This window comes from Stigmatopora nigra, unplaced genomic scaffold (genome assembly GCF_051989575.1).
Source record: "Stigmatopora nigra isolate UIUO_SnigA unplaced genomic scaffold, RoL_Snig_1.1 HiC_scaffold_24, whole genome shotgun sequence".
Taxonomy (NCBI): Eukaryota; Metazoa; Chordata; class Actinopteri; order Syngnathiformes; family Syngnathidae; genus Stigmatopora; species Stigmatopora nigra.
Window position 1 is genome coordinate 2,304,790 of NW_027551603.1, and position 24,072 is coordinate 2,328,861.

A 24,072-nucleotide genomic window follows, 5' to 3' on the forward strand; every position below is an offset into this window, starting at 1 on the left:
ATAGCATGCCAATCACCTTTTAATGCGGCCATCCAATTTTGTTTCTACTTGTTTCAGGTGATAAGATAATCTCCCCCATTTGTAAAACAAATTCATCCACGCCTAATTTATACAACATGACGCCTACTTGTTTTAGATATGGGGTCCCCAATTTCCCAAAATTTCCCAGAATTAATGTACTACCACATCCTGTCAAAAACCCAAAACGACTAACATAACCTGTTTCTAAGCCAGATTCTGGAATTTGGAGAATTTCTCCTTTCCCTCCCTTATCTAAGCTTGTTATTGCCACTCGTTATCACTGTAACATTCAGGCGTATTAACCCCATCGTTGCTAAAGTTCTCACCAATTTGCATGCCCTTAAAGCAGTAAAAAGCAACGTTATTTGGTTGTATCAATTGACCAATGCTTATCCAATCCGTAATATCCTTAAAGTCACCAATATGACCTGTGACAAAGCATATTTCCTCCCGCCAGGACAACAGACAATGTTCTTTCAAGTGCACTTTGAAAAACATTCCATGTTACTCCATTCTTAGGGAAAATATGCTCATCCTAAACCAATTATTTTATTTACAATTCACCTAATTATTTGGATGAATGCCATGAATTTTATCATGCCACTATTGCATTGTAAATTTCCCATCTGATGTCGTTAACAGCCAAATAATTCAATACCTACTATACTTTGTAAATCACCTCATATGATGTTTACTTAAGACAAGAGTCATTTCCCATAGCCTGTTACCAAAACAAAAATCTACAACAATTAAATTAGAGAAATCAACCTTTTGTTAGACAATTCCTAATTACAAACTTTAATGTTTTAAAAACCTTATCGTCACCAATATACCATAATTTTGTAAATTTTGTCATCCTGGCCTTTTTTTCTTTTAAACAGCCAACCTCCTGGATTAAAGTATTTTGAATAATCAAAAAATTCTGAAATAGTATTAATATTATTTTATCCTCCAAAAGCTAGTTTCCTTTAACTAAGAGCCCTTTGAAATCCACAATTGCTCAAAAATGACTATTTTGGTCTATTTCCCAAATCCAAAGCTTTTTACCAAATCAACCTTTTACTAAACAGATTTTCTATCCTCTTAATACATTTCATTTTAAAACCCAAAATATCAATGCGAAAGCATCCGCATAACCTTGCATTTCTTGCAGACCATGTATTGTTCTTATTCTGAAAAGTCCAAACAGAAAACGCAATTAGCCGTTAACTATGACCTCCACTCTTGCTGCGAAAACAGCATTGTTATCTTATGTTTACAAACCAGCTTTTTCCCTGTGCCCAAATACAACGCTTTTTAGAGAAGACAACCATTAAAACGTCAAATTAACCCCTCTTCCGATATTCAACTACATCACAATATTTTTCCAAGACCCCATATATCCAGAATATGTATGCTGCAAGCACAACAATATGGCAAAAACCCATTTTCTGCCCTCAAGTTTGCTTCAGCACCCTCAAGGCCAATTATTATTATTATAATGTCTTCACGGAAGGGATCACAAAATTTTAGTTGTTTACACGGTCCGAACGCTCCCGAAAGCCCAACACAGTTAAATCGTCTGCCCCGCGGCCCACATGTTTCACTCCCATCTAATCAGCAGCCGCTGCACCAGAAACGCTTCCCCCGCAGTTGACACATTTTTTGGCAAGTCTAGAGCATAATAAAAACACAGGTGACATTCCCTGCTAAAATTTAAATGATCATTTTGTATATATTCTTTTGTCTTTTTAAACACCATCTTCCCGTTAGCGGACGGGATCAAAAACCAAGCTGCAATAAGCCATCACATTGCTGTAAATTGACAGTACATATAGGTTATATTAACAAAGCACCACCCGCACTTGGAAATAACCATTCTAATTGTTGTTATACAAGCCCAAGCATCACAAAAAAAACCCAATTTATTGTAATCACAAAACGTCATACCCGGATTAACCAAATCAAATACCAGTGTCCCCATTAATTTTCTAGCTCCCTTTATTTTTGTTAAACTTCCTCCGCGCCCGTCACCTATCTCGGTAAATATTTTCCCCGTCAGCCGAGGAGGCCCCGCTATTTTTTCCTTACCAAACAGTACTTTCCCGCAGCCACGGTCTTAAATATATCCCCGTTATCCGAGGGAGCCCCCACTATTTTCCCAAAATAGTATTTTTAACTTCTCCCCGGCCTTATTTTGCCATTAGTGTCTGTGGAACAAGCTGTTACACTTTTATCCACTCACATATTATTTATATATGTATATTACCTCTATGCATTAGTGCATATATTATCCTGCATTCTATGCATTTTAAGCTGGCCAGCAAACCCATATTTATTTATCCATAAATATAGCTGTGTAATATTTTTAAAGCGCTTTGTCTTTCCAATTTTTTCCAATCCTTACAAGTTAGACGTATTTTTTGGATCGTCATCCAAACCCGCCTTACAACACGTGTTTCCCATATTTTACTTTTATTTTTTGTAGTGAGTTCGTGTGCCTCACACAGTTAACTCTATTATTTATTATTATTATTAATATTATTATTATCTATTCGACTGTATCGACTGTATCTCCTAGGCCTTTCCTAATTTTACTGCAGAAACCACACAAACACCATACAACGTATATTCGTGCCTACCCTTTAGACACAGGACACTCCCCGGCCCCAATATTGTACCTCTAGTACAATATATTCGTGCCTACCCCTGAGACACAGGACACTTTCCAGCAAAGTGCCCCACCGTACCTGCCATTGACTAGTATAAACACAGGGTTTTATCGCCGTCACCCAGGACGCGAAACCAGCCCAACAATGGACCTCACATACAATGTCCCTTTAACGCATTTGGAAACACCTTCACAACATGCAGACATTAATGTGGACTTACCCGAGATCCATCAGATGTCTCCCTCCAGCAGGAAAAGTCTTCAACCGCCGAGAATCCAGGCGCCCCCGTCGAAAAACTCCGGCCCACCAAGGGTTTTGAAGACGCCGTGCGCACGGTCACTTACCAGATGTCGAACAGCAGCGCCTGGGTTCTCGCTCCGGTATATTGACCTCCATGGCTCAGAAGGACCAAAATGTCAGGTTCATTAATAATTACCTTCGTCCGTAATTATCAATAACTGCAGGAAGACATCTTATTCAATTATTGACATTTAATTAAATAGAAATGGATACAACAGATAAAAGCCTCCGGAGGGGAGCGTTACAGCAAGTGTCACCTTACAACTTCCGAACGTCTTCCCGAATAGACGTTTTCGTCCCATTCTTATGGTCACAAGTTACAGAGTTGTTGATCATTCCATCACGTATGAGTAAAAACAACATCTGGGACTACAATAACAATCAAAGTATTTTACTAATAACAAAAACAGGGACTAGACCTAACAACATGTAGATTAGAGTAATTATACAACCTCCTTGACCTAAGAATCATATAATATAATCATAATCATATAATCGTTACATACAGAAAAACCCGAAGTGTACGGTTACATAACGATAACAATATTCTTGTTATTGTCCGAATAGCCCTGTCCTCGTCACCAAGGGCCCACCAAATCTCAAGGACCCAGATTGGGTGGATTATCTGTATAACCATCCTGGAAAAGGCTGTCCAGGTTAAAGATGACTTGGTGTGACCTCAACACTTTTGAAAAACAGAAAGAGAATGATTTAACAAAGTAATGAATTAATACAGAGAAAAGAAAGAGAATGATTTAATAAAGAAATGAATTAATATAACTATTATAATAGTAAAACAGAACAAACCCAACAGACACCCATGAAATGTCGAAGAAGATGCAGGGTATGATGCTCACAGCACCTGGTATTCCCAAGCGGTCTCCCAATCAGGTACTAACCAGGCCGAACCATGCTTGGCTTCCGAGATCGGACGAGATCGGGCCTTTTCAGGGTGGTATGGCCGTGAGCGGTACTGCTTTTGCAGATGGACACCCATGAAATGTCGAAAAAGATGCGGGGTATGATGCTCACAGCACCTGGTATTCCCAAGCGGTCTCCCAATCAGGTACTAAACAGGCCGAACCATGCTTGGCTTCCGAGATCGGGCGAGATCGGGCCTTTTCAGGGTGGTATGGCCGTGAGCGGTACTGCACTAGCAGATGGACACACATGAAATGTCGAAAAAGATGCGGGGCAAGATGCTCACAGCACCTGGTATTCCCAAGCGGTCTCCCAATCAGGTACTAACCAGGCCGAACCATGCTTGGCTGCCGAGATCGGGCGAGATCGGGCGAGATCGGGCGAGATCGGGCCTTATCAGGGTGGTATGGCCGTGAGCGGTACTGCTCTTGCAGATGGACACCCATGAAATGTCAGAAAAGATGAGGGGTATGATGCTCACAGCACCTGGTATTCCCAAGCGGTCTCCCAATCAGGTACTAACCAGGCCGAACCATGCTTGGCTGCCGAGATCGGACGAGATCGGGCCTTTTCAGGGTGGTATGGCCGTGAGCGGTACTACTCTTGCAGATGGACACCCATGAAATGTCGAAAAAGATGCGGGGTATGATGCTCACAACACCTGGTATTCCCAAGCGGTCTCCCAATCAGGTACTAACCAGGCCGAACCATGCTTGGCTTCCGAGATCGGACGAGATCGGGCCTTTTCAGGGTGGTATGGCCGTGAGCGGTACTGCTTTTGCAGATGGACACCCATGAAATGTCGAAAAAGATGCGGGGTATGATGCTCACAGCACCTGGTATTCCCAAGCGGTCTCCCAATCAGGTACTAAACAGGCCGAACCATGCTTGGCTTCCGAGATCGGACGAGATCGGACGAGATCGGGCCTTTTCAGGGTGATATGGCCGTGAGCGGTACTGCTCTTGCAGATGGACACCCATGAAATGTCGAAAAAGATGCGGGGTATGATGCTCACAGCACCTGGCATTCCCAAGCGGTCTCCCAATCAGGTACTAAACAGGCCGAACCATGCTTGGCTTCCGAGATCGGGCTAGATCGGGCCTTTTCAGGGTGGTATGGCCGTGAGCGGTACTGCACCAGCAGATGGACACCCATGAAATGTCGAAAAAGATGCGGGGTATGATGCTCACAGCACCTGGTATTCCCAAGCGGTCTCCCAATCAGGTACTAAACAGGCCGAACCATGCTTGGCTTCCGAGATCGGACGAGATCGGGCCTTTTCAGGGTGGTATGGCCGTGAGCGGTACTGCGCTTGCAGATGGACACCCATGAAATGTCGAAAAAGATGCGGGGTATGATGCTCACAGCACCTGGTATTCCCAAGCGGTCTCCCATTCAGGTACTAAACAGGCCGAACCATGCTTGGCTTCCGAGATCGGACGAGATCGGACGAGATCGGGCCTTTTCAGGGTGGTATGGCCGTGAGTGGTACTGCTCTTGCAGATGGACACCCATGAAATGTCGAAAAAGATGCAGGGTATGATGCTCACAGCACCTGGTATTCCCAAGCGGTCTCCCAATCAGGTACTAAACAGGCCGAACCATGCTTGGCTTCCGAGATCGGACGAGTTTGGGCCTTTTCAGGGTGGTACGGCCGTGAGCGGTACTGCTTTTGCAGATGGACACCCATGAAATGTCGAAAAAGATGCGGGGCATGGTTCTCACAGCACCTGGTATTCCCAAGCGGTCTCCCAATCAGGTACTAAACAGGCCGAACCATGCTTGGCTTCCGAGATCGGACGAGATCGGGCCTTTTCAGGGTGGTATGGCCGTGAGCGGTACTGCACTAGCAGATGGACACACATGAAATGTCGAAAAAGATGCGGGGCAAGATGCTCACAGCACCTGGTATTCCCAAGCGGTCTCCCAATCAGGTACTAACCAGGCCGAACCATGCTTGGCTGCCGAGATCGGGCGAGATCGGGCGAGATCGGGCCTTATCAGGGTGGTATGGCCGTGAGCGGTACTGCTCTTGCAGATGGACACCCATGAAATGTCAGAAAAGATGAGGGGTATGATGCTCACAGCACCTGGTATTCCCAAGCGGTCTCCCAATCAGGTACTAACCAGGCCGAACCATGCTTGGCTGCCGAGATCGGACGAGATCGGGCCTTTTCAGGGTGGTATGGCCGTGAGCGGTACTACTCTTGCAGATGGACACCCATGAAATGTCGAAAAAGATGCGGGGTATGATGCTCACAACACCTGGTATTCCCAAGCGGTCTCCCAATCAGGTACTAACCAGGCCGAACCATGCTTGGCTTCCGAGATCGGACGAGATCGGGCCTTTTCAGGGTGGTATGGCCGTGAGCGGTACTGCTTTTGCAGATGGACACCCATGAAATGTCGAAAAAGATGCGGGGTATGATGCTCACAGCACCTGGTATTCCCAAGCGGTCTCCCAATCAGGTACTAAACAGGCCGAACCATGCTTGGCTTCCGAGATCGGACGAGATCGGACGAGATCGGGCCTTTTCAGGGTGATATGGCCGTGAGCGGTACTGCTCTTGCAGATGGACACCCATGAAATGTCGAAAAAGATGCGGGGTATGATGCTCACAGCACCTGGCATTCCCAAGCGGTCTCCCAATCAGGTACTAAACAGGCCGAACCATGCTTGGCTTCCGAGATCGGGCTAGATCGGGCCTTTTCAGGGTGGTATGGCCGTGAGCGGTACTGCACCAGCAGATGGACACCCATGAAATGTCGAAAAAGATGCGGGGTATGATGCTCACAGCACCTGGTATTCCCAAGCGGTCTCCCAATCAGGTACTAAACAGGCCGAACCATGCTTGGCTTCCGAGATCGGACGAGATCGGGCGAGATCGGGCCTTATCAGGGTGATATGGCCGTGAGCGGTACTGCTCTTGCAGATGGACACCCATGAAATGTCGAAAAAGATGCGGGGTATGATGCTCACAGCACCTGGTATTCCCAAGCGGTCTCCCAATCAGGTACTAAACAGGCCGAACAATGCTTGGTTTCCGAGATCGGACGAGATCGGGCCTTTTCAGGGTGGTATGGCCGTGAGCGGTACCGCTTTTACAGATGGACACCCATGAAATGTCGAAGAAGATGCGGGGTATGATGCTCACAGCACCTGGTATTCCCAAGCGGTCTCCCAATCAGGTACTAACCAGGCCGAACCACGCTTGGCTTTCGAGATCGGACGAGATCGGGCCTTTTCAGGGTGGTATGGCCGTGAGCGGTATTGCCTTTGCAGATGGACACCCATGAAATGTCGGAAAAGATGCGGGGCATGGTTCTCACAGCACCTGGTATTCCCAAGCGGTCTCCCAATCAGGTACTAAACAGGCCGAACCATGCTTGGCTTCCGAGATCGGACGAGATCGGGCCTTTTCAGGGTGGTATGGCCGTGAGCGGTACTGCACTAGCAGATGGACACACATGAAATGTCGAAAAAGATGCGGGGCAAGATGCTCACAGCACCTGGTATTCCCAAGCGGTCTCCCAATCAGGTACTAACCAGGCCGAACCATGCTTGGCTTCCGAGATCGCACGAGATCGGGCCTTTTCAGGGTGGTATGGCCGTGAGCGGTACTGCACTAGCAGATGGACACTGTCAGGTTCATTAATAATTACCTTCGTCCGTAATTATCAATAACTGCAGGAAGACATCTTATTCAATTATTGACATTTAATTAAATAGAAATGGACACAACAGATAAAAGCCTCCGGAGGGGAGCGTTACAGCAAGTGTCACCTTACAACTTCCGAACGTCTTCCCGAATAGACGTTTTCGTCCCATTCTTATGGTCACAAGTTACAGAGTTGTTGATCATTCCATCACGTATGAGTAAAAACAACATCTGGGACTACAATAACAATCAAAGTATTTTACTAATAACAAAAACAGGGACTAGACCTAACAACATGTAGATTAGAGTAATTATACAACCTCCTTGACCTAAGAATCATATAATATAATCATAATCATATAATCGTTACATACAGAAAAACCCGAAGTGTACGGTTACATAACGATAACAATATTCTTGTTATTGTCCGAATAGCCCTGTCCTCGTCACCAAGGGCCCACCAAATCTCAAGGACCCAGATTGGGTGGATTATCTGTATAACCATCCTGGAACAGGCTGTCCAGGTTAAAGATGACTTGGTGTGACCTCAACACTTTTGAAAAACAGAAAGAGAATGATTTAACAAAGTAATGAATTAATACAGAGAAAAGAAAGAGAATGATTTAATAAAGAAATGAATTAATATAACTATTATAATAGTAAAACAGAACAAACCCAACATTCCCCCGTTTTTATAATATGTATGTTATTAGTCATTTCTTAGTAATCACTAAATGGTAATGTCGGGTGACTGTGATTTTTCCCGCCTACTCCTTACTCCCATGGCTGGTCTGAAAGAGAAAAAACATAATTATATTCGTCCAATTGGTCCTCGGATTTACCGTACTCCTGGACCTCACTGCTTTCCCCAAACCGTCCCATAAGATACAACTCATGTACTTTAGAATTTGTAGGGGCAATTGCAGTAGTTATAAGTCGGCTTAGCAAGGAGCGCAAACAGGGGATACTACATCACCCACACAATGTTAGAATAGCGGTAATTGTGCCTATAGTAACCACGAAGGATGTAGCCAAATCTTTAGATTTTCCAAAGGTCTTATCCCACCAATCTGACAATGCGGACGTATCTACTCCAGAGTGCTCTTGCATATTGCGGTTCAGTGTTTGCAGGCCAGTAATGGCCCTGGTGAGAGATCCACTGGGTGACGCGTTGTTCGGTATGAAGGTGCAACATTGTTTTCCAAACATTGCACACACGCCCCCTGTTTCAAGGATCATATCCACCGCTATGCGATTCTGGAACGCCATCAGACTGGTAGCTGCCAGTTGTTCCTTCATGGCCACAAATCCCTGTTCAGTATAATTTCCAAGTTTTGAACATTGTAATGTAAGTAATTTATTCTATCCACATTTTTGTTTGGGGTGATTAGAAGGAAGATAGACTCCCAACCTGCTGCGATCTGATTAGCCAGCTTATACTCATCTGGTACGCCCCAGGGGATGCCAATCGCATCAATGTATGTTGGATCTCCTTCCCTCCATGCCTCTCGACGATGTCGGGAGGGTCGACCCTTCAGCCGAATTATGAGCCGCCAATTGTATCTCCTCCACTGTGGATGGAAAAACAGACATCGGTAAGAGCAGTGAGACCAAAGTACCTAGTCCTGCCGCGTTTCGGCAGGAGTCGTATAATTTATCTACCACCCCGCCACCATAGGCCAGAACGTGGTATCAGGGGTGTAGTTTGTTTTAGAACGCCGGTACACCACGTCTCATTTATCGCCCCTAGCTTCAGACCATGCCCTGTAAGGTTTAAGCAGGTAAAATGATTAAACAGTGGAAAAATTGACTTCCTATTTACTGCGTAACAGGATTAACACTGTTTCAATATATTTTTTTTTCTTTCTTGCCAAGTAGGACACGTTTTTTCATTTGTAAAAACACTTTTCCCCAAAAGAATGGTGATTGAGGGAGTTGTTAGACCCCATCGTTTTTTCCCTTGTCTGGTAGGTTATCCTAATCTTTTGTAAGATGGTTTAGTCTCAATTGAAACTATATGGAGACGTCAAACCCAATATAAAAGAGTTCCCTATAGTTTTATGGTATTGCTTGCTGAGCAATAATCTTTTCAATTAATATTGGTGTTTCCCGTATTTTATTAAGTCAGAAAGTTTATTTTACCCGTCCCCTCAATGTTTCAATTGAGACCACCCTTTTACCAAAGTAGCTCCACCTAGTGCTTGTCCTCTTTACACTCCATTAACAGCGCCCAATTATCCCCCGTTTGGGAAATCCCTGTTTCAGAAATAAATTTCACAGGTTAATATGTCAGTCCAAGCTTTCCAATCTTGACCAATTTCTGCAACAAGGCTTTTCCCAATCTTCAATTTTTTTGCTGTTAATGTACCACACATATTTCCCACCATAGATTGACACCTTGTACGGCACCCGGGACGTCGCCGAGTCCAAATATATATTTTCAATTTGGAAATTTGATTTAGTAGGTAATGTTAATTAAATGTAAATGTGTATGTTTCTCGGTTTACCCTCCCGTAAGAAGGTGTATCCTCAATTGAAACGCCTCCGCCTTTTTCTCCAACTGGAGAAAACAACCCTACTGTGGAAAGGAATAGAATCACAATCATCATTAATCTCATTGCCCCAAAAGCAATAATTGTTTTCAACATGACTTTTTGTCTTTGTTTAGGGAGTTTTCCTCTTGAAACGTTTCAATTTAGACAACCTTCTTACTGTGGGAAAGGTGCATCCGTGTCCCCTTTCAGTAACAAGGACCCTCCCACTTTGCGTTGCTCCGATGTTTCTTCTTTTATGCTGCTTATCAGCATCCAGTCTTCAAGAATCACCGTCGCTTCGTCCGTTTCCTGTTAAGAAGCAAAATCTCCCTCTGATAGTCTAAATTTGGTGTGTGCGTTTTTTTTTCTCTGATAGATTCGCCTCATCATCCAATTGTCATTGTGTGGTGAATAATAATAATTTGTAAGGTCTACCAAACAGGACTTCATATAAGGTCCGCCAATTGTGGATGGTAGACAACTATTATATTAACAAAATGGGAGCCATTATCACTATAAATAGTTTCTGGAATTCCATATCGTGGAATGATATCCATATGATCTAATAAAATAAAATAAAATCTATATGTATTTTTTTGAAATGGATATGTGGGTATGCATATAGATTTAAACCCTAAGCCTTGTAGTGCCGTTGTAGCAAGGCCACCTCCCCCTTGTCGAGACATAGGTCTTCCCTTGACTCAAGCCCAAATTATTTTCTTTATTGATCTTTTATTGATAGATTATGTCTCGGTGGTCTGCCAATCAAAAAACACAAAAAGACAAACTATCATTCACGCTCACACTCATAAAAAAAAGAATTTAGTGTGTTCAACCAGTCTAGCATCCATAATTTCATTTTGTGGGAGTAAACTGGAGTACCCGGAGAAAATCCACAAATTCTCGAGGACGCCATGAATACCCCACATTCCGGAAAGTCTGGATCCACCCCGCATTCATTAGTAGATCCTTTAATATACACACCCCCACTCTAGCATTTTAACCGTTTGTAAAAAAATTCCTTCAAGTTTCACACAAAGTTATATCCTCTTTAATGCTATCAGTTTAGCTGTTTGTTCCCCGAATTGAGGTGGCAATAGTTTCACATCTAAGGTTTTTATTTTCACAGCCGCCATGACCTAATGGCCCCCTATCAGGTTTTTGGAAAATCCCAATTTCCTCTAATAGCATGCCAATCACCTTTTAATGCGGCCATCCAATTTTGTTTCTACTTGTTTCAGGTGATAAGATAATCTCCCCCATTTGTAAAACAAATTCATCCACGCCTAATTTATACAACATGACGCCTACTTGTTTTAGATATGGGGTCCCCAATTTCCCAAAATTTCCCAGAATTAATGTACTACCACATCCTGTCAAAAACCCAAAACGACTAACATAACCTGTTTCTAAGCCAGATTCTGGAATTTGGAGAATTTCTCCTTTCCCTCCCTTATCTAAGCTTGTTATTGCCACTCGTTATCACTGTAACATTCAGGCGTATTAACCCCATCGTTGCTAAAGTTCTCACCAATTTGCATGCCCTTAAAGCAGTAAAAAGCAACGTTATTTGGTTGTATCAATTGACCAATGCTTATCCAATCCGTAATATCCTTAAAGTCACCAATATGACCTGTGACAAAGCATATTTCCTCCCGCCAGGACAACAGACAATGTTCTTTCAAGTGCACTTTGAAAAACATTCCATGTTACTCCATTCTTAGGGAAAATATGCTCATCCTAAACCAATTATTTTATTTACAATTCACCTAATTATTTGGATGAATGCCATGAATTTTATCATGCCACTATTGCATTGTAAATTTCCCATCTGATGTCGTTAACAGCCAAATAATTCAATACCTACTATACTTTGTAAATCACCTCATATGATGTTTACTTAAGACAAGAGTCATTTCCCATAGCCTGTTACCAAAACAAAAATCTACAACAATTAAATTAGAGAAATCAACCTTTTGTTAGACAATTCCTAATTACAAACTTTAATGTTTTAAAAACCTTATCGTCACCAATATACCATAATTTTGTAAATTTTGTCATCCTGGCCTTTTTTTCTTTTAAACAGCCAACCTCCTGGATTAAAGTATTTTGAATAATCAAAAAATTCTGAAATAGTATTAATATTATTTTATCCTCCAAAAGCTAGTTTCCTTTAACTAAGAGCCCTTTGAAATCCACAATTGCTCAAAAATGACTATTTTGGTCTATTTCCCAAATCCAAAGCTTTTTACCAAATCAACCTTTTACTAAACAGATTTTCTATCCTCTTAATACATTTCATTTTAAAACCCAAAATATCAATGCGAAAGCATCCGCATAACCTTGCATTTCTTGCAGACCATGTATTGTTCTTATTCTGAAAAGTCCAAACAGAAAACGCAATTAGCCGTTAACTATGACCTCCACTCTTGCTGCGAAAACAGCATTGTTATCTTATGTTTACAAACCAGCTTTTTCCCTGTGCCCAAATACAACGCTTTTTAGAGAAGACAACCATTAAAACGTCAAATTAACCCCTCTTCCGATATTCAACTACATCACAATATTTTTCCAAGACCCCATATATCCAGAATATGTATGCTGCAAGCACAACAATATGGCAAAAACCCATTTTCTGCCCTCAAGTTTGCTTCAGCACCCTCAAGGCCAATTATTATTATTATAATGTCTTCACGGAAGGGATCACAAAATTTTAGTTGTTTACACGGTCCGAACGCTCCCGAAAGCCCAACACAGTTAAATCGTCTGCCCCGCGGCCCACATGTTTCACTCCCATCTAATCAGCAGCCGCTGCACCAGAAACGCTTCCCCCGCAGTTGACACATTTTTTGGCAAGTCTAGAGCATAATAAAAACACAGGTGACATTCCCTGCTAAAATTTAAATGATCATTTTGTATATATTCTTTTGTCTTTTTAAACACCATCTTCCCGTTAGCGGACGGGATCAAAAACCAAGCTGCAATAAGCCATCACATTGCTGTAAATTGACAGTACATATAGGTTATATTAACAAAGCACCACCCGCACTTGGAAATAACCATTCTAATTGTTGTTATACAAGCCCAAGCATCACAAAAAAAACCCAATTTATTGTAATCACAAAACGTCATACCCGGATTAACCAAATCAAATACCAGTGTCCCCATTAATTTTCTAGCTCCCTTTATTTTTGTTAAACTTCCTCCGCGCCCGTCACCTATCTCGGTAAATATTTTCCCCGTCAGCCGAGGAGGCCCCGCTATTTTTTCCTTACCAAACAGTACTTTCCCGCAGCCACGGTCTTAAATATATCCCCGTTATCCGAGGGAGCCCCCACTATTTTCCCAAAATAGTATTTTTAACTTCTCCCCGGCCTTATTTTGCCATTAGTGTCTGTGGAACAAGCTGTTACACTTTTATCCACTCACATATTATTTATATATGTATATTACCTCTATGCATTAGTGCATATATTATCCTGCATTCTATGCATTTTAAGCTGGCCAGCAAACCCATATTTATTTATCCATAAATATAGCTGTGTAATATTTTTAAAGCGCTTTGTCTTTCCAATTTTTTCCAATCCTTACAAGTTAGACGTATTTTTTGGATCGTCATCCAAACCCGCCTTACAACACGTGTTTCCCATATTTTACTTTTATTTTTTGTAGTGAGTTCGTGTGCCTCACACAGTTAACTCTATTATTTATTATTATTATTAATATTATTATTATCTATTCGACTGTATCGACTGTATCTCCTAGGCCTTTCCTAATTTTACTGCAGAAACCACACAAACACCATACAACGTATATTCGTGCCTACCCTTTAGACACAGGACACTCCCCGGCCCCAATATTGTACCTCTAGTACAATATATTCGTGCCTACCCCTGAGACACAGGACACTTTCCAGCAAAGTGCCCCACCGTACCTGCCATTGACTAGTATAAACACAGGGTTTTATCGCCGTCACCCAGGACGCGAAACCAGCCCAACAATGGACCTCACATACAATGTCCCTTTAACGCATTTGGAAACACCTTCACAACATGCAGACATTAATGTGGACTTACCCGAGATCCATCAGATGTCTCCCTCCAGCAGGAAAAGTCTTCAACCGCCGAGAATCCAGGCGCCCCCGTCGAAAAACTCCGGCCCACCAAGGGTTTTGAAGACGCCGTGCGCACGGTCACTTACCAGATGTCGAACAGCAGCGCCTGGGTTCTCGCTCCGGTATATTGACCTCCATGGCTCAGAAGGACCAAAATGTCAGGTTCATTAATAATTACCTTCGTCCGTAATTATCAATAACTGCAGGAAGACATCTTATTCAATTATTGACATTTAATTAAATAGAAATGGATACAACAGATAAAAGCCTCCGGAGGGGAGCGTTACAGCAAGTGTCACCTTACAACTTCCGAACGTCTTCCCGAATAGACGTTTTCGTCCCATTCTTATGGTCACAAGTTACAGAGTTGTTGATCATTCCATCACGTATGAGTAAAAACAACATCTGGGACTACAATAACAATCAAAGTATTTTACTAATAACAAAAACAGGGACTAGACCTAACAACATGTAGATTAGAGTAATTATACAACCTCCTTGACCTAAGAATCATATAATATAATCATAATCATATAATCGTTACATACAGAAAAACCCGAAGTGTACGGTTACATAACGATAACAATATTCTTGTTATTGTCCGAATAGCCCTGTCCTCGTCACCAAGGGCCCACCAAATCTCAAGGACCCAGATTGGGTGGATTATCTGTATAACCATCCTGGAAAAGGCTGTCCAGGTTAAAGATGACTTGGTGTGACCTCAACACTTTTGAAAAACAGAAAGAGAATGATTTAACAAAGTAATGAATTAATACAGAGAAAAGAAAGAGAATGATTTAATAAAGAAATGAATTAATATAACTATTATAATAGTAAAACAGAACAAACCCAACAGACACCCATGAAATGTCGAAGAAGATGCAGGGTATGATGCTCACAGCACCTGGTATTCCCAAGCGGTCTCCCAATCAGGTACTAACCAGGCCGAACCATGCTTGGCTTCCGAGATCGGACGAGATCGGGCCTTTTCAGGGTGGTATGGCCGTGAGCGGTACTGCTTTTGCAGATGGACACCCATGAAATGTCGAAAAAGATGCGGGGTATGATGCTCACAGCACCTGGTATTCCCAAGCGGTCTCCCATTCAGGTACTAAACAGGGCGAACCACGCTTGGCTGCCGAGATCGGGCGAGATCGGGCCTTTTCAGGGTGGTATGGCCGTGAGCGGTACTGCACTAGCAGATGGACACCCATGAAATGTCGAAAAAGATGCAGGGTATGATGCTCACAGCACCTGGTATTCCCAAGCGGTCTCCCAATCAGGTACTAACCAGGCCGAACAATGCTTGGCTTCCTAGATCGGACGAGATAGGGCCTTTTCAGGGTGGTATGGCCGTGAGCGGTACTGTTCTTGCAGATGGACACCCATGAAATGTCGAAAAAGATGCAGGGTATGATGCTCACAGCACCTGGTATTCCCAAGCGGTCTCCCAATCAGGTACTAAACAGGCCGAACCATGCTTGGCTTCAAAGATCGGACGAGATCGGGCCTTTTCAGGGTGGTATGGCCGTGAGCGGTACCGCACCAGCAGATGGACACCCATGAAATGTCGAAAAAGATGCGGGGTATGATGCTCACAGCACCTGGTATTCCCAAGCGGTCTCCCAATCAGGTACGAACCAGGCCGAACCTTGCTTGGCTTCTGAGATCGGACGAGATCGGGCCTTTTCAGGGTGGTATGGCCGCGAGTGGTACTGCGCCTGCAGATGGACACCCATGAAATGTCGAAAAAGGTGCGGGGTATGATGCTCACAGCATCTGGTATTCCCAAGCGGTCTCCCAATCAGGTACTAAACAGGCCGAACCATGCTTGGCTTCAAAGATCGGACGAGATCGGGCCTTTTCAGGGTGGTATGGCCGTGAGCGGTACCGCACTAGCAGATGGACACCCATGAAATGTCGAAAAAGATGCGGGGTATGATGCTCACAGCACCTGGTATTCCCAAGGGGTCTCCCAATCAGGTACTAACCAGGCCGAACCATGCTTGGCTTCCGAGATCGGACGAGATCGGGCCTTTTCAGGGTGGTATGGCCGTGAGCGGTACCGCACTAGCAGATGGACACCCATGAAATGTCGAAAAAGATGCGGGGTATGATGCTCACAGCACCTGGTATTCCGAAGCGGTCTCCCAATCAGGTACTAAACAGGCCGAACCATGCTTGGCTGCCGAGATCGGACGAGATTGGGCCTTTTCAGGGTGATATGGCCGTGAGCGGTACTGCTCTTGCAGATGGACACCCATGAAATGTCGAAAAAGATGCGGGGTATGATGCTCACAGCACCTGGCATTCCCAAGCGGTCTCCCAATCAGGTACTAACCAGGCCGAACCATGCTTGGCTTCCGAGATCGGACGAGATCGGGCCTTTTCAGGGTGGTATGGCCGTGAGCGGTACTGCTTCTGCAGATGGACACCCATGAAATGTCGAAAAAGATGCGGGGTATGATGCTCACAGCACCTGGTATTCCCAAGCGGTCTCCCAATCAGGTACTAACCAGGCCGCACCATGCTTGGCTTCCGAGATCGAACGAGATCGGGCCTTTTCAGGGTGGTATGGCCGTGAGCGGTACTGCACTAGCAGATGGACACCCATGAAATGTCGAAAAAGATGCGGGGTATGATGCTCACAGCACCTGGTATTCCCAAGCGGTCTCCCAATCAGGTACTAACCAGGCCGAACCATGCTTGGCTTCCGAAATCGGGCGAGATCGGGCCTTTTCAGGGTGGTATGGCCGTGAGCGGTACTGCTCTTGCAGATGGACACCCATGAAATGTCGAAAAAGATGCGGGGTATGATGCTCACAGCACCTGGTATTCCCAAGCGGTCTCCCAATCAGGTACTAAACAGGCCGAACCATGCTTGGCTTCAGAGATCGGACGAGATCGGGCCTTTTCAGGGTGGTATGGCCGTGAGCGGTACTGTTCTTGCAGATGGACACCCATGAAATGTCGAAAAAGATGCGGGGTATGATGCTCACAGCACCTGGTATTCCCAAGCGGTCTCCCAATCAGGTACGAACCAGGCCGAACCTTGCTTGGCTTCTGAGATCGGACGAGGTCGGGCCTTTTCAGGGTGGTATGGCCGTGAGCGGTACTGCTCTTGCAGATGGACACCCATGAAATGTCGAAAAAGATGCGGGGTATGATGCTCACAGCACCTGGTATTCCGAAGCGGTCTCCCAATCAGGTACTAAACAGGCCGAACCATGCTTGGCTGCCGACATCGGACGAGATCGGGCCTTTTCAGGGTGGTATGGCCGTGAGCGGTACTGCACTAGCAGATGGACACCCATGAAATGTCGAAAAAGATGCGGGGTATGATGCTCACAGCACCTGGTATTCCCAAGCGGTCTCCCATTCAGGTACTAACCAGGCCGAACCATGCTTGGCTGCCAAGATCGGGCGAGATCGGGCCTTTTCAGGGTGGTATGGCCGTGAGCGGTACTGCTCATGCAGATGGACACCCATTAAATGTCGAAAAAGATGCGGGGTATGATGCTCACAGCACCTGGTATTTCCAAGCGGTCTCCCAATCAGGTACTAACCAGGCCGAACCATGCTTGGCTTCCGAGATCGGACATTCGGGCCTTTTCAGGGTGGTATGGCCGTGAGCGGTACTGCACCACCAGATGGACACCCATGAAATGTCGAAAAAGATGCGGGGTATGATGCTCACAGCACCTGGTATTCCCAAGCGGTCTCCCAATCAGGTACTAACCAGGCCGAAACATGCTTGGCTTCTGAGATCGGGCGAGATCGGGCCTTTTCAGGGTGGTATGGCCGTGAGCGGTACTGCACTAGCAGATGGACACCCATGAAATGTCGAAAAAGATGCGGGGTATGATGCTCACAGCACCTGGTATTCCCAAGCGGTCTCCCAATCAGGTACTAACCAGGCCGAACCATGCTTGGCTGCCAAGATCGGGCGAGATCGGGCCTTTTCAGGGTGGTATGGCCGTGAGCGGTACTGCTCATGCAGATGGACACCCATTAAATGTCGAAAAAGATGCGGGGTATGGTGCTCACAGCACCTGGTATTTCCAAGCGGTCTCCCAATCAGGTACTAACCAGGCCGAACCATGCTTGGCTTCCGAGATCGGACATTCGGGCCTTTTCAGGGTGGTATGGCCGTGAGCGGTACTGCACCACCAGATGGACACCCATGAAATGTCGAAAAAGATGCGGGGTATGATGCTCACAGCACCTGGTATTCCCAAGCGGTCTCCCAATCAGGTACTAAACAGGCCGAACCATGCTTGGCTGCCGAGATCGGACGAGATCGGGCCTTTTCAGGGTGGTATGGCCGTGAGCGGTACTGCACTAGCAGATGGACACCCGTGAAATGTCGAAAAAGATGCAGGGTATGATGCTCACAGTACCTGGTATTCCCAAGCGGTCTCCCAATCAGGTACTAACCAGGCCGAACCATGCTTGGCTTCCGAGTTCGGACGAGATCGGGCCTTTTCAGGGTGGTATGGCCGTGAGCGGTATTGTCTTTGCAGATGGACACCCATGAAATGTCGAAAAAGATGCGGGGTATGATGCTCACAGCACCTGGTATTCCCAAGCGGTCTCCCAATCAGGTACTAACCAGGCCGAAACATGCTTGGCTTCTGAGATCGGGCGAGATCGGGCCTTTTCAGGGTGGTATGGCCGTGAGCGGTACTGCTTTTGCAGATGGACACCCATGAAATGTCGAAAAAGATGCGGGGTATGATGCTCACAGCACCTGGTATTCCCAAGCGGTCTCCCAATCAGGTACTAACCAGGTCGAACAATGCTTGGCTTCCTAGATCGGACGAGATCGGGCCTTTTCAGGGTGGTATGGCCGTGAGCGGTACTGCACTAGCAGATGGACACCCATGAAATGTCGAAAAAGATGCGGGGTATGATGCTCACAGCACCTGGTATTCCCAAGCGGTCTCCCAATTAGGTACTAACCAGGCCGATCCATGTTTGGCTTCCGAGATCGGACGAGATCGGACGAGATCGGGCCTTTTCAGGGTGGTATGGCCGTGAGCGGTACTGCACTAGCAGATGGACACCCATGAAATGTCGAAAAAGATGCGGGGTATGATGCTCACAGCACCTGGTATTCCCAAGCGGTCTCCCAATCAGGTACTAACCAGGCCGAACCATGCTTGGCTTCCTAGATCGGGCGAGATCGGGCCTTTTCAGGGTGGTATGGCCGTGAGCGGTACTGCTTTTGCAGATGGACACCCATGAAATGTCGAAAAAGATGCGGGGAATGATGCTCACAGCACCTGGTATTCCAAAGTGGTCTCCCAATCAGGTACTTACCAGGCCGAACCATGCTTGCCTTCCGAAGTCGGAGGAGATTGGGCCTTTTCAGGGTGGTATGGCCGTGAGCGGTACTACTCTTGCAGATGGACACCCATGAAATGTCGAAAAAGATGCGGGGCAAGATGCTCACAGCACCTGGTATTCCCAAGCGGTCTCCCAATCAGGTACTAACCAGGCCGAACCATGCTTGGCTGCCGAGATCGGACGAGATCGGGCCTTTTCAGGGTGGTATGGCCGTGAGCGGTACCGCTCTTGCAGATGGACACCCATGAAATGTCGAAAAAGATGCGGGGTATGATGCTCACAGCACCTGGTATTCCCAAGCGGTCTCCCAATCAGGTACTAAACAGGCTGAACCATGCTTGGCTTCCGATATCGGACGAGATCAGGCCTTTTCAGGGTGGTATGGCCGTGAGTAGTACTGCTCATGCAGATGGACACCCATGAAATGTCGAAAAAAATGCGGGGTATGATCCTCACAGCACCTGGTATTCCCAAGAGGTCTCCCAATCAGGTACTAACCAGGCCGAACCATGCTTGGCTTCCAAGATCGGACGAGATCGGGCCTTTACAGGGTGGTATGGCCGTGAGCGGTACTTCTCTTGCAGATGGACACCCATGAAATGTCGAAAAATATGCGGGGTATGATGCTCACAGCACCTGGTATTCCCAAGCTGTCTCCCAATCAGGTACTAACCAGGCCGAACCATGCTTGGCTGCCGAGATCGGACGAGATCGGGCGAGACCGGACCTTTTCAGGGTGGTATGGCCGTGAGCGGTACTGCTCTTGCAGATGGACACCCATGAAATGTCGAAAAAGATGCGGGGTATGATGCTCACAGCACCTGGTATTCCCAAGCGGTCTCCCAATCAGGTACTAACCAGGCCGAACCATGCTTGGCTGCCGAGATCGGGCGAGATCGGGCGAGATCGGGCCTTTTCAGGGTGGTATGGCCGTGAGCGGTACTGCTCTTGCAGATGGACACCCATGAAATGTCGAAAAAGATGCGGGGTATGATGCTCACAGCACCTGGTATTCCCAAGCGGTCTCCCAATCAGGTACTAAACAGGCCGAACCATGCTTGGCTGCCGAGATCGGACGAGATCGGACGAGATCGGGCCTTATCAGGGTGGTATGGCCGTGAGCGGTACTGCACTAGCAGATGGACACCCATGAAATGTCGAAAAAGATGCAGGGTATGATGCTCACAGCACCTGGTATTCCCAAGCGGTCCCCCAATCAGGTACTAACCAGGCCGAACCATGATTGGCTTCCGAGATCAGACGAGATCGGGCCTTTTCAGGGTGGTATGGCCGTGAGCGGTACTGCTATTGCAGATGGACACCCATGAAATGTCGAAAAAGATGCGAGGTATGATGCTCACAGCACCTGGTATTCCCAAGCGGTCTCCCAATCAGGTACTAAACAGGCCGAACCATGCTTGGCTTCCGAGATCGGACGAGATCGGGCCTTTTCAGGGTGGTATGGCCGTGAGCGGTACTGCACTAGCAGATGGACACCCATGAAATGTCGAAAAAGATGCGGGGTATGATGCTCACAGCACCTGGTATTCCCAAGCGGTCTCCCAATCAGGTACTAACCAGGCCGAACCATGCTTGGCTTCCGAGATCGGGCGAGATCGGGCCTTTTCAGGGTGGTATGGCCGTGAGCGATATTGCACTTGCAGATGGACACCCATGAAATGTCGAAAAAGATGCGGGGTATGATGCTCACAGCACCTGGTATTCCGAAGCGGTCTCCCAATCAGGTACTAACCAGGCCGAACAATGCTTGGCTGCCGAGATCGGACGAGATCGGACGAGATCGGGCCTTATCAGGGTGGTATGGCCGTGAGCGGTACTGCTCTTGCAGATGGACACCCATGAAATGTCGAAAAAGATGCGGGGTATGATGCTCACAGTACCTGGTATTCCCAAGCGGTCTCCCAATCAGGTACTAACCAGGCCGAACCATGCTTGGCTGCCAAGATCGGGCGAGATCGGGCCTTTTCAGGGTGGTATGGCCGTGAGCGGTACTGCTCATGCAGATGGACACCCATTAAATGTCGAAAAAGATGCGGGGTATGATGCTCACAGCACCTGGTATTTCCAAGCGGTCTCCCAATCAGGTACTAACCAGGCCGAACCATGCTTGGCTTCCGAGATCGGACAATCGGGCCTTTTCAGGGTGGTATGGCCGTGAGCGGTACTGCACCACCAGATGGACACCCATGAAATGTCGAAAAAGATGCGGGGTATGATGCTCACAGCACCTGGTATTCCCAAGCGGTCTCCCAATCAGCTACTAACCAGGCCGAACCATGCTTGGCTTCCGAAATCGGACGAGATCGGGCCTTTTCAGGGTGGTATGGCCGTGAGCGGTGCTGCACTAGCAGATGGACACCCATGAAATGTCGAAAAAGATGCGGGGTATGATGCTCACAGCACCTGGTATTCCCAAGCGGTCTCCCAATCAGGTACTAACCAGGCCGAACCATGCTTGGCTTCCAAGATCGGACGAGATCGGGCTTTTTCAGGGTGGTATGGCCGTGAGCGGTACTGCTCTTGCAGATGGACACCCATGAAATGTCGAAAAAGATGCGGGGTATGATGCTCACAGCACCTGGTATTCCCAAGCGGTCTCCCAATCAGGTACTAAACAGGCCGAACCATGCTTGGCTGCCGAGATCGGACGAGATCGGGCCTTTTCAGGGTGGTATGGCCGTGAGCGGTACTGCACTAGCAGATGGACACCCGTGAAATGTCGAAAAAGATGCAGGGTATGATGCTCACAGTACCTGGTATTCCCAAGCGGTCTCCCAATCAGGTACTAACCAGGCCGAACCATGCTTGGCTTCCGAGTTCGGACGAGATCGGGCCTTTTCAGGGTGGTATGGCCGTGAGCGGTATTGTCTTTGCAGATGGACACCCATGAAATGTCGAAAAAGATGCGGGGTATGATGCTCACAGCACCTGGTATTCCCAAGCGGTCTCCCAATCAGGTACTAACCAGGCCGAAACATGCTTGGCTTCTGAGATCGGGCGAGATCGGGCCTTTTCAGGGTGGTATGGCCGTGAGCGGTACTGCTTTTGCAGATGGACACCCATGAAATGTCGAAAAAGAAGCGGGGTATGATGCTCACAGCACGTGGTATTCCCAAGCGGTCTCCCAATCAGGTACTAACCAGGCCGAACCATGCTTGGCTGCCGAGATCGGACGAGATCGGACGAGATCGGGCCTTTTCAGGGTGGTATGGCTGTGAGCGGTACTGCACTAGCAGATGGACACCCATGAAATGTCGAAAAAGATGCGGGGTATGATGCTCACAGCACCTGGTATTCCCAAGCGGTCTCCCAATCAGGTACTAACCAGGTCGAACAATGCTTGGCTTCCTAGATCGGACGAGATCGGGCCTTTTCAGGGTGGTATGGCCGTGAGCGGTACTGCACTAGCAGATGGACACCCATGAAATGTCGAAAAAGATGCGGGGAATGATGCTCACAGCACCTGGTATTCCAAAGTGGTCTCCCAATCAGGTACTTACCAGGCCGAACCATGCTTGCCTTCCGAAATCGGAGGAGATTGGGCCTTTTCAGGGTGGTATGGCCGTGAGCGGTACTACTCTTGCAGATGGACACCCATGAAATGTCGAAAAAGATGCGGGGCAAGATGCTCACAGCACCTGGTATTCCCAAGCGGTCTCCCAATCAGGTACTAACCAGGCCGAACCATGCTTGGCTGCCGAGATCGGACGAGATCGGGCCTTTTCAGGGTGGTATGGCCGTGAGCGGTACCGCTCTTGCAGATGGACACCCATGAAATGTCGAAAAAGATGCGGGGTATGATGCTCACAGCACCTGGTATTCCCAAGCGGTCTCCCAATCAGGTACTAAACAGGCTGAACCATGCTTGGCTTCCGATATCGGACGAGATCAGGCCTTTTCAGGGTGGTATGGCCGTGAGTAGTACTGCTCATGCAGATGGACACCCATGAAATGTCGAAAAAAATGCGGGGTATGATGCTCACAGCACCTGGTATTCCCAAGAGGTCTCCCAATCAGGTACTAACCAGGCCGAACCATGCTTGGCTTCCAAGATCGGACGAGATCGGGCCTTTACAGGGTGGTATGGCCGTGAGCGGTACTTCTCTTGCAGATGGACACCCATGAAATGTCGAAAAATATGCGGGGTATGATGCTCACAGCACCTGGTATTCCCAAGCTGTCTCCCAATCAGGTACTAACCAGGCCGAACCATGCTTGGCTGCCGAGATCGGACGAGATCGGGCGAGACCGGACCTTTTCAGGGTGGTATGGCCGTGAGCGGTACTGCTCTTGCGGATGGACACCCATGAAATGTCGAAAAAGATGCGGGGTATGATGCTCACAGCACCTGGTATTCCCAAGCGGTCTCCCAATCAGGTACTAACCAGGCCGAACCATGCTTGGCTGCCGAGATCGGGCGAGATCGGGCGAGATCGGGCCTTTTCAGGGTGGTATGGCCGTGAGCGGTACTGCTCTTGCAGATGGACACCCATGAAATGTC

At 46.9% G+C, this 24,072-nt stretch overlaps 72 pseudogenes; all 72 read right to left on the reverse strand.

Moving 5' to 3' along the window:
* Positions 1-3,822: 3,822 nt before the first annotated feature.
* LOC144191360 (5S ribosomal RNA) lies at positions 3,823-3,941 on the reverse strand (annotated as a pseudogene).
* A 56-nt stretch (positions 3,942-3,997) lies between these two features.
* On the reverse strand, positions 3,998-4,116 carry LOC144190157 (5S ribosomal RNA; annotated as a pseudogene).
* Positions 4,117-4,172: 56 nt separating this feature from the next.
* LOC144185751 (5S ribosomal RNA) lies at positions 4,173-4,311 on the reverse strand (annotated as a pseudogene).
* Positions 4,312-4,367: 56 nt separating this feature from the next.
* On the reverse strand, positions 4,368-4,486 carry LOC144186716 (5S ribosomal RNA; annotated as a pseudogene).
* Positions 4,487-4,542: 56 nt separating this feature from the next.
* Positions 4,543-4,661, reverse strand: LOC144187358 (5S ribosomal RNA; annotated as a pseudogene).
* A 56-nt stretch (positions 4,662-4,717) lies between these two features.
* LOC144185140 (5S ribosomal RNA) lies at positions 4,718-4,846 on the reverse strand (annotated as a pseudogene).
* A 56-nt stretch (positions 4,847-4,902) lies between these two features.
* LOC144184094 (5S ribosomal RNA) lies at positions 4,903-5,021 on the reverse strand (annotated as a pseudogene).
* A 56-nt stretch (positions 5,022-5,077) lies between these two features.
* On the reverse strand, positions 5,078-5,196 carry LOC144187677 (5S ribosomal RNA; annotated as a pseudogene).
* Positions 5,197-5,252: 56 nt separating this feature from the next.
* Positions 5,253-5,381, reverse strand: LOC144184308 (5S ribosomal RNA; annotated as a pseudogene).
* A 56-nt stretch (positions 5,382-5,437) lies between these two features.
* LOC144184597 (5S ribosomal RNA) lies at positions 5,438-5,556 on the reverse strand (annotated as a pseudogene).
* Positions 5,557-5,612: 56 nt separating this feature from the next.
* LOC144190075 (5S ribosomal RNA) lies at positions 5,613-5,731 on the reverse strand (annotated as a pseudogene).
* Positions 5,732-5,787: 56 nt separating this feature from the next.
* Positions 5,788-5,916, reverse strand: LOC144184761 (5S ribosomal RNA; annotated as a pseudogene).
* Positions 5,917-5,972: 56 nt separating this feature from the next.
* LOC144186728 (5S ribosomal RNA) lies at positions 5,973-6,091 on the reverse strand (annotated as a pseudogene).
* Positions 6,092-6,147: 56 nt separating this feature from the next.
* LOC144187360 (5S ribosomal RNA) lies at positions 6,148-6,266 on the reverse strand (annotated as a pseudogene).
* Positions 6,267-6,322: 56 nt separating this feature from the next.
* Positions 6,323-6,451, reverse strand: LOC144185142 (5S ribosomal RNA; annotated as a pseudogene).
* A 56-nt stretch (positions 6,452-6,507) lies between these two features.
* On the reverse strand, positions 6,508-6,626 carry LOC144184095 (5S ribosomal RNA; annotated as a pseudogene).
* A 56-nt stretch (positions 6,627-6,682) lies between these two features.
* On the reverse strand, positions 6,683-6,811 carry LOC144184947 (5S ribosomal RNA; annotated as a pseudogene).
* Positions 6,812-6,867: 56 nt separating this feature from the next.
* On the reverse strand, positions 6,868-6,986 carry LOC144190440 (5S ribosomal RNA; annotated as a pseudogene).
* Positions 6,987-7,042: 56 nt separating this feature from the next.
* LOC144189062 (5S ribosomal RNA) lies at positions 7,043-7,161 on the reverse strand (annotated as a pseudogene).
* Positions 7,162-7,217: 56 nt separating this feature from the next.
* LOC144190076 (5S ribosomal RNA) lies at positions 7,218-7,336 on the reverse strand (annotated as a pseudogene).
* A 56-nt stretch (positions 7,337-7,392) lies between these two features.
* LOC144187896 (5S ribosomal RNA) lies at positions 7,393-7,511 on the reverse strand (annotated as a pseudogene).
* Positions 7,512-15,093: 7,582 nt separating this feature from the next.
* Positions 15,094-15,212, reverse strand: LOC144191372 (5S ribosomal RNA; annotated as a pseudogene).
* Positions 15,213-15,268: 56 nt separating this feature from the next.
* LOC144183722 (5S ribosomal RNA) lies at positions 15,269-15,387 on the reverse strand (annotated as a pseudogene).
* A 56-nt stretch (positions 15,388-15,443) lies between these two features.
* On the reverse strand, positions 15,444-15,562 carry LOC144190924 (5S ribosomal RNA; annotated as a pseudogene).
* Positions 15,563-15,618: 56 nt separating this feature from the next.
* On the reverse strand, positions 15,619-15,737 carry LOC144182530 (5S ribosomal RNA; annotated as a pseudogene).
* Positions 15,738-15,793: 56 nt separating this feature from the next.
* On the reverse strand, positions 15,794-15,912 carry LOC144183665 (5S ribosomal RNA; annotated as a pseudogene).
* Positions 15,913-15,968: 56 nt separating this feature from the next.
* LOC144185551 (5S ribosomal RNA) lies at positions 15,969-16,087 on the reverse strand (annotated as a pseudogene).
* Positions 16,088-16,143: 56 nt separating this feature from the next.
* Positions 16,144-16,262, reverse strand: LOC144181725 (5S ribosomal RNA; annotated as a pseudogene).
* A 56-nt stretch (positions 16,263-16,318) lies between these two features.
* Positions 16,319-16,437, reverse strand: LOC144185544 (5S ribosomal RNA; annotated as a pseudogene).
* A 56-nt stretch (positions 16,438-16,493) lies between these two features.
* On the reverse strand, positions 16,494-16,612 carry LOC144185749 (5S ribosomal RNA; annotated as a pseudogene).
* Positions 16,613-16,668: 56 nt separating this feature from the next.
* Positions 16,669-16,787, reverse strand: LOC144187918 (5S ribosomal RNA; annotated as a pseudogene).
* Positions 16,788-16,843: 56 nt separating this feature from the next.
* On the reverse strand, positions 16,844-16,962 carry LOC144190929 (5S ribosomal RNA; annotated as a pseudogene).
* Positions 16,963-17,018: 56 nt separating this feature from the next.
* On the reverse strand, positions 17,019-17,137 carry LOC144190734 (5S ribosomal RNA; annotated as a pseudogene).
* A 56-nt stretch (positions 17,138-17,193) lies between these two features.
* On the reverse strand, positions 17,194-17,312 carry LOC144183102 (5S ribosomal RNA; annotated as a pseudogene).
* Positions 17,313-17,368: 56 nt separating this feature from the next.
* On the reverse strand, positions 17,369-17,487 carry LOC144184114 (5S ribosomal RNA; annotated as a pseudogene).
* A 56-nt stretch (positions 17,488-17,543) lies between these two features.
* LOC144190815 (5S ribosomal RNA) lies at positions 17,544-17,662 on the reverse strand (annotated as a pseudogene).
* A 56-nt stretch (positions 17,663-17,718) lies between these two features.
* Positions 17,719-17,835, reverse strand: LOC144186766 (5S ribosomal RNA; annotated as a pseudogene).
* Positions 17,836-17,891: 56 nt separating this feature from the next.
* Positions 17,892-18,010, reverse strand: LOC144184234 (5S ribosomal RNA; annotated as a pseudogene).
* Positions 18,011-18,066: 56 nt separating this feature from the next.
* LOC144191850 (5S ribosomal RNA) lies at positions 18,067-18,185 on the reverse strand (annotated as a pseudogene).
* A 56-nt stretch (positions 18,186-18,241) lies between these two features.
* On the reverse strand, positions 18,242-18,358 carry LOC144186767 (5S ribosomal RNA; annotated as a pseudogene).
* A 56-nt stretch (positions 18,359-18,414) lies between these two features.
* LOC144188864 (5S ribosomal RNA) lies at positions 18,415-18,533 on the reverse strand (annotated as a pseudogene).
* Positions 18,534-18,589: 56 nt separating this feature from the next.
* Positions 18,590-18,708, reverse strand: LOC144184433 (5S ribosomal RNA; annotated as a pseudogene).
* A 56-nt stretch (positions 18,709-18,764) lies between these two features.
* On the reverse strand, positions 18,765-18,883 carry LOC144184235 (5S ribosomal RNA; annotated as a pseudogene).
* A 56-nt stretch (positions 18,884-18,939) lies between these two features.
* On the reverse strand, positions 18,940-19,058 carry LOC144184210 (5S ribosomal RNA; annotated as a pseudogene).
* A 56-nt stretch (positions 19,059-19,114) lies between these two features.
* Positions 19,115-19,243, reverse strand: LOC144184662 (5S ribosomal RNA; annotated as a pseudogene).
* Positions 19,244-19,299: 56 nt separating this feature from the next.
* Positions 19,300-19,418, reverse strand: LOC144182349 (5S ribosomal RNA; annotated as a pseudogene).
* Positions 19,419-19,474: 56 nt separating this feature from the next.
* Positions 19,475-19,593, reverse strand: LOC144186675 (5S ribosomal RNA; annotated as a pseudogene).
* A 56-nt stretch (positions 19,594-19,649) lies between these two features.
* Positions 19,650-19,768, reverse strand: LOC144186739 (5S ribosomal RNA; annotated as a pseudogene).
* Positions 19,769-19,824: 56 nt separating this feature from the next.
* Positions 19,825-19,943, reverse strand: LOC144186223 (5S ribosomal RNA; annotated as a pseudogene).
* A 56-nt stretch (positions 19,944-19,999) lies between these two features.
* On the reverse strand, positions 20,000-20,118 carry LOC144191173 (5S ribosomal RNA; annotated as a pseudogene).
* Positions 20,119-20,174: 56 nt separating this feature from the next.
* Positions 20,175-20,303, reverse strand: LOC144185859 (5S ribosomal RNA; annotated as a pseudogene).
* A 56-nt stretch (positions 20,304-20,359) lies between these two features.
* On the reverse strand, positions 20,360-20,488 carry LOC144184046 (5S ribosomal RNA; annotated as a pseudogene).
* A 56-nt stretch (positions 20,489-20,544) lies between these two features.
* LOC144185235 (5S ribosomal RNA) lies at positions 20,545-20,673 on the reverse strand (annotated as a pseudogene).
* A 56-nt stretch (positions 20,674-20,729) lies between these two features.
* Positions 20,730-20,848, reverse strand: LOC144189091 (5S ribosomal RNA; annotated as a pseudogene).
* A 56-nt stretch (positions 20,849-20,904) lies between these two features.
* Positions 20,905-21,023, reverse strand: LOC144187678 (5S ribosomal RNA; annotated as a pseudogene).
* A 56-nt stretch (positions 21,024-21,079) lies between these two features.
* On the reverse strand, positions 21,080-21,198 carry LOC144188503 (5S ribosomal RNA; annotated as a pseudogene).
* A 56-nt stretch (positions 21,199-21,254) lies between these two features.
* On the reverse strand, positions 21,255-21,383 carry LOC144186964 (5S ribosomal RNA; annotated as a pseudogene).
* Positions 21,384-21,439: 56 nt separating this feature from the next.
* Positions 21,440-21,558, reverse strand: LOC144183327 (5S ribosomal RNA; annotated as a pseudogene).
* Positions 21,559-21,614: 56 nt separating this feature from the next.
* Positions 21,615-21,731, reverse strand: LOC144185759 (5S ribosomal RNA; annotated as a pseudogene).
* Positions 21,732-21,787: 56 nt separating this feature from the next.
* On the reverse strand, positions 21,788-21,906 carry LOC144190510 (5S ribosomal RNA; annotated as a pseudogene).
* Positions 21,907-21,962: 56 nt separating this feature from the next.
* Positions 21,963-22,081, reverse strand: LOC144187430 (5S ribosomal RNA; annotated as a pseudogene).
* Positions 22,082-22,137: 56 nt separating this feature from the next.
* Positions 22,138-22,256, reverse strand: LOC144188865 (5S ribosomal RNA; annotated as a pseudogene).
* Positions 22,257-22,312: 56 nt separating this feature from the next.
* On the reverse strand, positions 22,313-22,431 carry LOC144184444 (5S ribosomal RNA; annotated as a pseudogene).
* Positions 22,432-22,487: 56 nt separating this feature from the next.
* Positions 22,488-22,606, reverse strand: LOC144184236 (5S ribosomal RNA; annotated as a pseudogene).
* A 56-nt stretch (positions 22,607-22,662) lies between these two features.
* LOC144186268 (5S ribosomal RNA) lies at positions 22,663-22,791 on the reverse strand (annotated as a pseudogene).
* Positions 22,792-22,847: 56 nt separating this feature from the next.
* Positions 22,848-22,966, reverse strand: LOC144184211 (5S ribosomal RNA; annotated as a pseudogene).
* Positions 22,967-23,022: 56 nt separating this feature from the next.
* Positions 23,023-23,141, reverse strand: LOC144186318 (5S ribosomal RNA; annotated as a pseudogene).
* A 56-nt stretch (positions 23,142-23,197) lies between these two features.
* LOC144186750 (5S ribosomal RNA) lies at positions 23,198-23,316 on the reverse strand (annotated as a pseudogene).
* Positions 23,317-23,372: 56 nt separating this feature from the next.
* LOC144186224 (5S ribosomal RNA) lies at positions 23,373-23,491 on the reverse strand (annotated as a pseudogene).
* Positions 23,492-23,547: 56 nt separating this feature from the next.
* On the reverse strand, positions 23,548-23,666 carry LOC144188391 (5S ribosomal RNA; annotated as a pseudogene).
* Positions 23,667-23,722: 56 nt separating this feature from the next.
* LOC144185860 (5S ribosomal RNA) lies at positions 23,723-23,851 on the reverse strand (annotated as a pseudogene).
* Positions 23,852-23,907: 56 nt separating this feature from the next.
* LOC144184047 (5S ribosomal RNA) lies at positions 23,908-24,036 on the reverse strand (annotated as a pseudogene).
* Between the last annotated feature and the right edge of the window lie 36 nt (positions 24,037-24,072).